At 37.5% G+C, this 9,025-nt stretch overlaps 1 pseudogene; it reads right to left on the reverse strand.

Annotated features, from left to right (window-relative positions):
* Positions 1 to 8,209: 8,209 nt before the first annotated feature.
* LOC100957592 lies at positions 8,210 to 8,690 on the reverse strand (annotated as a pseudogene).
* Positions 8,691 to 9,025: the final 335 nt, after the last annotated feature.

Raw genomic sequence — 9,025 nt, forward strand, 5'->3', positions numbered from 1 at the left:
TTTTTTTTTTTTTTTTTTGCAGTTTTTGGCCGGGGGTGGATTTGAATCCACTCTGGCATATGGGGCCCTAGAATAACTGTGATTGATAAACATCTGTAGGACACTCCATCTCAAAGCTAAAGAATATTAGTTCTTCTTATCAGCCCATGGAAAATTCTCCAAAATTGATCATATCTGAGGACACAAAACAAATTCGTTCATATTGATAGTACTTACCTAGAGGTTGTTATTTATTTTCTGTGGAGGTAGTGGATAATTATTTCATTGTGGGTCTGTTAAGTTTTCAGACATCAAGGAGATCCCTGTACTTGTGAGTAATCACGTAATAGGATTGATAGAGCTTAAGACAGTTTATATCATGAAACCTCAATAGAATCAAAAGAACTGAAACTTTACCTTGTATCTTCTCAGACCACCAGGCATTAAATTTGGAACTCAACTCCAACAAAAATGTTCAACCCCACACTAACACATGGAAATTCAACAACCTTATGTGAATGACAGTTGGATGCAGGAAGAGATAAAACAGAAAATCATTAACTTCCTTGAGCAAAACAACAAAGAGGACACAAGCTACACAAACTTGTGGGATACAGCAAGAACAGTCCTCACGACAAAATTTAAGAAAAAATGAATTGTTTATTAATTGTATGTAACAAAATTTTATGTAGAATTTTGTAAATATTTTGTAATAAACACTTTGTAAATAAAAATACATTTTGCTAAAATTTCCCTTTTGCCCTCTATCTAGTGAAGTTAGGGAAACATTTTATATTACTTCATAGATATCCTTTGAACAAATGATCCTGCAATTATACTTAGCTTCAATGTTACTAAATTAAGTTTTATCTTGATGTAATTTGAACATGATATATAAAATTATTTTCTCCTAAACATTAGATGTGCTATTTTAATTCCCTGAGATGAATAGTCTGTATGTCACATTTGGGTTCTGATTTCCTTACATGAATCAATCTGCCATAACTAGGAGCTAGTAATTTGTTCCTTCTTGGAGACTAAAACTTCTAGACCCTCAGAAACCAGAATGAAAGGGCCAAAAAGCAATTTTTGAGTGTGCCATTTGGTGGGTGATAAAATATACTCGGTTTACTCTTTGATTGTGAACACCTACATACAGATTCTGGAAATGACAACTATATTACTCAGTGACTGATTAGAAACACATATCTCATTTTTAAAATAACTCAGTTTTTAATGTAATCTTCAATAATGCCATAAAAAATTATCCATAACTCTTCCTATCATTTTTTTTGTCAAGCTCGACTGAAATTGAACCTCTGGATTATTCATATATATATATACACACACACACACACACATACACACACTTTGGCTATACTTAATATAGAGTAAAATGTATTGATAACATAAATATAGTCAAATGATGATTATGGAAAAATTATGAAGGTCAGAGAAAGTAAATTCAAATCTATATTGTAATTATTCTTTAAGAGTGAATTGCTGGCCAAAACACAATGCAATAGCATGAGAGGGATTTGGTTCCTGTTACCCGGTTTCGTTTCTATGTGGTGTCACTCCCAATGACAGGGCTGCTTGCTGTCATGAAGAAATTAAAGGCTTAAAAAGAAAGATTTGGCAGTGGCTCACGCCTGTAATCCTAGCACTCTGGGAGGCTGAGGCAAGTGGACAGCTTGAGCTCATGAGTTTGAGACCAGCCTGACAAAGGAAAGACCCCATCTCTACTAAAAATAGAAAAACTGAGGCAAGAAGATCACTTGAGCCCAAGATTTGGAGTTTGTTGTGAGCTATGATGCCACAGCACTCTACCTAGAGTGACAACTTGAGACTCTGTCTAAAAAAAAAAAAATCCATGGAGTGTCATCCTGCCCAGTTGATTGCACAGCATATCTTTTTCAGAAAAAAAAAAAAAAAGTGTGGATAAGTGTTTATATGAATTTAGATGTTTCCAATCATTTAAACTATACTAATCGTCAGTCTTCCCCTGACATGCTTCTATCAATCCTTGATTCTGGTTCTCCTTTGCGTCTAATGAGTCCGTTAGCTCCTAACAAGCAGGTAACAATTATATGAATTGTATTATAAATATCCTCCACCATAGCCGCTCTTCCTAAGCAAGACTATCACGTGCTGTCATTAATAAATTAGAAAGATATAGAATTTTGTGAAATCAAAATAGGAGTGTCTCAGGAATGGAAAAACAAACACCATATGTAGTCTCTAACAGTTGGGAGCTAATCCCCGGCACACAGAAGCACAAAGACATGCAAATGTTCCTGGAAATCAATAACAGAGAAGGGGGTAGGAGGGAAGGGTGAAAGCCTATCTTTGGGGTACCACATACAATAACCACTGTTTGAGTAATGGGTACACTAAAAGCCCTAATTTAACCCTTATAAGTTGTATCCATGCAACAAGACATTTGTAACCTCTTAATATTCTGAAGTTAAAAAAAAATACACAAGTGTAACCAGGACTGGACAAAAAGAAGCGTCCTGTATATATATGGACTCGATTAGGAAATCTTCTAGATATATATATAGAAGAAAAAGATGCAATATATATATCTCTCTCAAGAAAAAGAAGCATTCAGCTCGGTGCCTGTGGCTCAAAGGCGCCAGCCACATACACCTAAGGTGATGGGTTCGAATCCAGCCCAGGCCCGCCAAACAACAACGGCTGCAACCAAAAAATAGCCGAGCATTGTGGCAGGCACCTGTGGTCCCAGCTACTTGGGAGGCTGAGGCAGGAGACTAGTTTGAGCCCAGGAGTTGGAGGTTGCTGTGAGCTGTAATGCCACAGCACTCTACCCAGGGGGACAGCTTGAGGCTCTGTCTTGAAAAAAAAAAAAAGAAAGAAAAAGAAGCATCCAATCTTTATATATATATAACAGACCAGATATATATATCATGGTTCCCAAAATAGCATAGGTAAAAGATGAGAACAGTATGGGTTTGGTTTGAAAAATCTTGAGCAAGCCACTATGACTAATGAAATATTATATTATCATTGGCTTCATGTGTTTTGTGTTGTTATTTTTCTCCCAAACCATCCTCTGGCCCCTGCCTTGCTCTGCTCTGCTAGAGGAGACACCTATGGAATCCACCTCCTGTAATGTCTAATACAGGCTTATTATTCAGATTTGCCAAATGGAAGACAATGGTGGGATTCAGAGGACAGTGAGAAAAATTTCAAGAATTATGTAACTTTTTTAAAAAATTTTTTTAGAGACAGAATCTAGCTCTGTTGCCCCAGGCTAGAGTGCCATGACATCATCAGCTTAGCTCACAAGAAAAATCAAATTCCTAACTCCTGGGTTCAAGTGATCTTCCTGTCTCAATTTCCCAGCTAGCTGGTACTACAGGCTTCCTCCGCAAAACCTGGCTTACTTTTCTTTCTTTCTTTCTTTTTTTTTTTTTTTTGCAGTGTTTGGCAGGACCTGAGTTTGAACCTGCCACCTCCAGCATATGGGGCCGGCACCCTACTCCTTTGAGACATATGCACCGCTGTTACTTTTCTATTTTTAGTAGAGATGTAGTCTTCCTCTTGCTCTGGCTGATCTCCACCTAGGGAGCTCACCCACTCCTCCCTTCTGTCTTTCAGGGTGATAGGATTACAGGCATGAGTCACCACATCTGGTTGGGGATTTTACAATTTTTTCTGACCTCCCTCAAGACAGTTCTGCCAGTTGCAGTGTGTTTCTACGTTAACGCTGCCAAACTGTGTCACTGAGCATTCAGTTTATGAATGGAAGTCCCTAAAAGACGTCCTTTACATCATAAACCTCAATTGAAAGAGTTAACCTAGGAAAGACTATGCAATACTCTAAATATGTCCAGTGCATTTAAAATATTTCTTTAATAATATTATTTGATATTGTTATAATTTTATGGCAGTTATGTTAACAAGAGTGGTAAATCATCAAGGTATAATGTTGTCTAAACCATATCACTTATCATTCTTAATTATTATGTGTTGTTTTCTTCTCACTTATAAAAACAATTTTCCTTATAGGAATGGAGTGCACATATGGCAGTGCTAATAAATGAGCAATTGTAGTGTGCTAAACCAACAGGAATACATTGACTTTCTCCCAAACATGTGTTCTGTTTTATGTACAAGATTCTGGTAAATCGTTACTGAGGCGACACCATTTACATAATTACAAAACTACATAATTCACTAGGAAATATTTATTTAGCATGCAATTTGGGGAACGCTAGAACATACTGTAAATTCAGTAGAAATCATGCCAAATTTTAAGCAATATGAAAGAGTCGCAGAGCTATGACAGAAACTAATAACAATCGCCCTAGTGATGATATCTAAAATCACTAGTACAGGAACTAATAAGGAGGATGATCTGAGGTATCATAGAGTAAACATTAAAAATAGAGCTCACCCTTGCAAATATTGACAAGGCACTTAATAACATGAGAAGTGCCCAACAGTAGTCTCGTTTATTGATCACTACAGAACTAAGATGTAGGCACAATTATTAGGCTCATAATTTGATGATAATGAGGGATAAAAAAGATGGAAAGATGAAAAAATAAGTGCAGAGGGGGAGGGTTTCTTGTTCTTCCATCCTGTCCGTATGCAAGCCACAACCTTGTACGGGCCACAGGTTACAGCTATAATTAAACTTTTTATTTTTAGCTTTTTCTCCTGTGTTTTTTAGCTTCCTCTCCTATATTTGTAAACTGCTGTTGCTCATTTTCCACCTGGAGTTGAAATGCGATGAGATGCGTTACCCACTAAGCTGGACACATTTTCACTGCCTAGTCCCCCTGCTTATATTATTTTCTGTGCAGCTAATTCAGATTGTCTAGCTGCTACTTCATGATTCTAACCACCCCCATTCTCATTTCCTTTATTTTTTTTAACAATAGATAAATCCTGCTTCTTTCTAAAGCCAGTTCTCTCTCTCTGCTCTGTTTACTCACCTGAAAAAAAACAAATACACAAAGAATAGCTAAACGAAAGCTTAAACCCAGATTAACTTTCTATGGCTCCTTACTCAAAAATTCTGCCTAAAAGTTCAATGTAGATTGAGAACAGACACAAGTGGATGACTAATTTCACCCCCAAACATAACCCCCCATTTGTTTTGGTTGCCACCTCACATCTTTCTTATAATATAATAGTTGCACTCTCTTCTGTATCTTTTTTTCTCAATCATCTTATCATTTGCCACCAGTGTCAGTCTCATTCCATTTCAAGGAGAGTAAAGCTGTTTTAAAAATTTTATAATATTGCAATTTTTACTTATGTCTACTTACTCTGATATCTTTGTACTTATAAAGGATAAAGTTCTAAAGAAATCACAGCACTTATTCACTGTATCTCAACACCTCTCACCTACTCAAGACATCGCTCCTAAAATTGGCTCCTGCTCCACACACAATTTTTAAACAGCCTTTGAGTTATATATAGTCTACTATACCCATCTCTTAGAGACGTAACAAAGGCATGAGCCTTTGTAACCATCACCACAATGAAGAAACATTTCTATCACTCCAAAAAGTTTTGCCCTTTTTCAGTTTCCCCCAATTTCAGCACCGGGCTTTCCTTTCTGTGCTGTCATTATGAATTCATTTTTCTAACGCTTAAATATCACCCCCCACACACAATGAAAATGCATAGTTTGCAGCCTTTTGTGGTATGGTTTAATTTCTCCATACATTTATGAGCTCCATGGGCTTTTCTCCATGCACCAGCAGTTTGTGTTTTTACTGATGTAATACACTGTATTGTAGGGATATTCCACAGTTCTTTGCCTTTCATACGTGGATGGGCACTTAAGTTCTTGCCTATTATGAATAAAGGTTCTACAGTTTTCTGTTGGACCATTTTCTGTATTTACTTATTTTTAGGTTTACATGGATACCAAGGAAAGAATATTTGGAGTCAAATGGCAAGTGAATTTAATTTGTGGCTTTATAAGAAATTACAAAACTATTTTCTGATGTGATCATAATATTTTGCCTTCCTACCAGCAATGTAGAAGGATTACATATAATTCATAGCAATATCACAATTTGTTATTGTCAGGTTTTCCAATATTAGCCAATCTGGTTGATGTGTAGGGTTATCTTATCATGGTTCCAATTTGGATTGCCCAATTGATGACTAGTCACCAATTGATGACTATTGGTATTTAGCTCTTATGTTTGTGTTTATTGGGCAAGTACGTAACTGAGTTTCTGTTCAAATATTTTGCTCACTTTAAAAAATTGTTTTCTTCTTTTGATTAATTTGCTAGAGTTCTTTACATTGTTAAAATGCAAGGCCTCCTTAAAATGTATTTTCTTCTGATCTGTTACCTTTTTATTTTACAAATGATATCTGCTGAAGAACATGACTTTTTAGTTTTAATGAAATTCATTTTTTTCTTTTGTAATTCATGTGTTTTATTGTGTCCCTAAAAAATTTTCACCTACCACAAATTTCCAAACGTATTTTTCCTCTACAGTTTCCTTCTAAAGTAAATGTTTACAGTTTTAGCTTCAAAACTTATGTTTAGATCTGTGGATCTATTGGAGTTGATTTTTGATTATAGTGTGAGGTAAGCATCAAATTTTAATTTCTACATGAATATCTGGTTCATGCAACATTATTTGCTGAGACATATTCTTTCTCCATTGAATGAACTTGGTGCCTTCTTCAAAATTATTTAAAATATGTGCCTGACTCTATTTTTCTGCTCTCTATGTTGTTCCATTGATCTGTGTGTCTATCTTAACACAACAGTCACATGAGCGTGGTTAGTGTAGCTTTACAGTAAGTCTTCAGATCAGCTTTCCAAGTCCTCCAACACTGTTCTTTCTTTTAACATTTGTTTTGGGTAGTTGTGGTTTGGGTAGTGTGGTTCTAAGTCACCACACTAATTCGGTTTGGGTAGTGTGGTTCTAAGTCACCACACCAAATTCGACAAAACTGTCTGCTGGGAATTTGAATGAAATCTTGTTGATTCCATAGATCAATTTTAATAGAAGTAATATGTTAGCAACACAGACATTCCATTCCATTTATTTCTGAGTTTATTTATTTGCTCTGAGTGACATTTTGTAGAATTCAGTGGTCTTGAACATGTTTTGTTAAAGTCATCTGAAGTATTTGCTGTTGGGTTGAGTTAGTGTACAGTAATTTTTAAACTACTTTATTTTTTATTATTAGCGTAAAGACAATTGTTTTTATATATTAGTCTTACATAACATAATCTAGAAATAAATTCACAATTTCTAGTATCCTAAGATTTATATTCATATTCCATATTGATACCAGATTTTTGATACTGAATTTCCAGGTTCTTGGTCTCGGCGGTTCGAAGAATGAAGCGATGAACCACAGGATAGGTTTTATTCAACAGGTATAAGTGTTACAGCTCTTATAACAAGCCAAACCTCCTTGTAGAGTAGGATTAGCAGTAAGATAGGTTTTATAATACGAGTGTTACAGCTCTTATAAAGGAGCAAACTTCCTTGTAAGTGTTTACAGCTCTTACAAAGGGGCGAACCCCCTTGTGAGTGTTTCCAGCTTCTACAAAGGGGCGAACCCCCTTGTGAGTGTTTACAGCTCTTACAAAGGGGCAAATCTCATAAAGCAGGATACAAGTGTTACAGAGCCAAACCTCTTTGCTCTTCTGCTCTTTCTCCTGAGATCTGCCCACGTCTGTGCTCAGGGTCTCTGGTTTATATAGGAGCAGTTGTCCAATGAGCTTTTGGGTTTTGAAAATAGACTAATCATGAATAGGTTTTGAAAACAGACCAATCAGGGATGCACTGGAGGAATCACCAGAAGTCCACATGAGGAGACAGCACTGCGCCAGTGTCTTTCCCCGCACCTGTTCAGTTCTTTTGGCTACTGGAGCCTCTGTTGGAGGAGGGAAGCTCCCCCTTTTGCTCCAGCCTGCTGGTTTCTGTGCCAGCTGCCGTCAAAGCAGAGCTGGCAGGTTCTCTAGCGCCGCTCTACTGGAGCCTTTGGTGGAGGAGGGAAGCTCCCATCCGCTTGCTCCAACCTGCTGGTTCCTCTGCCGGCTGCTGCCACCAAGACAGAGGTGGCAGGTCCTCAAGTCCTGCTCCGCTGGGCTGGCTGGGGTGCCACTTTTCCAGTATCAATATCATCTCCAAATAGAAAGTTTAATTTTTTCCTTCCACATCTTCTAGACTTCAAATCATTTCTTGCCTTATTTCTCTGGCTATGCCCCCTAGTACAGTAGGAAAGAAGCATGGTATTTTTCCTTCTTTTCATCAGGCTGCTTGTCTTCCACAGCAATATTATTCCACATCTCTCCCAGCTTCTTTGCAACATCACCAATGGAAAGAAAGGCTGGGATGTTCTCCTTTGATTTTTGAGTGATACTCAGAACGGAACAAGAAAAAGGCCAAAGGAGGCCTCTTGGGTGCATTGGGATCCTTGGACTTCTTTTTTGTTTCCCCTTTAGGAGGGATATAGGTTTTCATTTCTCTTTCATAACGGGCCTTGTCCACCTTTGCCATATCTTCAAATTTTCCTTTCTCTTTAGCAGACATGGTCTTCCACCTCTCTGAGCACTTCTTATAAAACTTTGAGAAGTTGACTGAAGCATCTGGGTGCTTCTTCTTGTGCTCCTCCGGACAAGTTTGCACAAAGAATGTATATGATGACACTTTGCCTCTCGGCTTCTTAGGATCTCCTTTGCCCATGATTAGTTATTTTTCCTCAGCGAGGCACAAAGTCGCCCAGTGCCGATCCTGCTCTCACTTGCCCGGGAGCTGTCTCTATGGAGCTCAATGTACTGCAATGGCTGTGAGAGCGGGAGCCAAAGGATATTTCTGCATACCGAGCTAAGGGAAAGCCTGATGCACTGAAAAAGGAAGTCGTCAAGGCTGAAAAAAGCAAGAAAAAGAAGGAAGATGAGGAAGATGAAGAGGATGAAGAGGAGGATGAGGATGAAGAATATGAAAATGAAAAGGAAGATAATCATGATGAATAAGTTGGTTCTAACACAGTTTTTTTTTCCTGGATATAAAGCATTTAACCC

This window comes from Otolemur garnettii, unplaced genomic scaffold (genome assembly GCF_000181295.1).
Source record: "Otolemur garnettii isolate 467f Iridium unplaced genomic scaffold, OtoGar3 scaffold00012, whole genome shotgun sequence".
Lineage (NCBI taxonomy): Eukaryota > Metazoa > Chordata > Mammalia > Primates > Galagidae > Otolemur > Otolemur garnettii.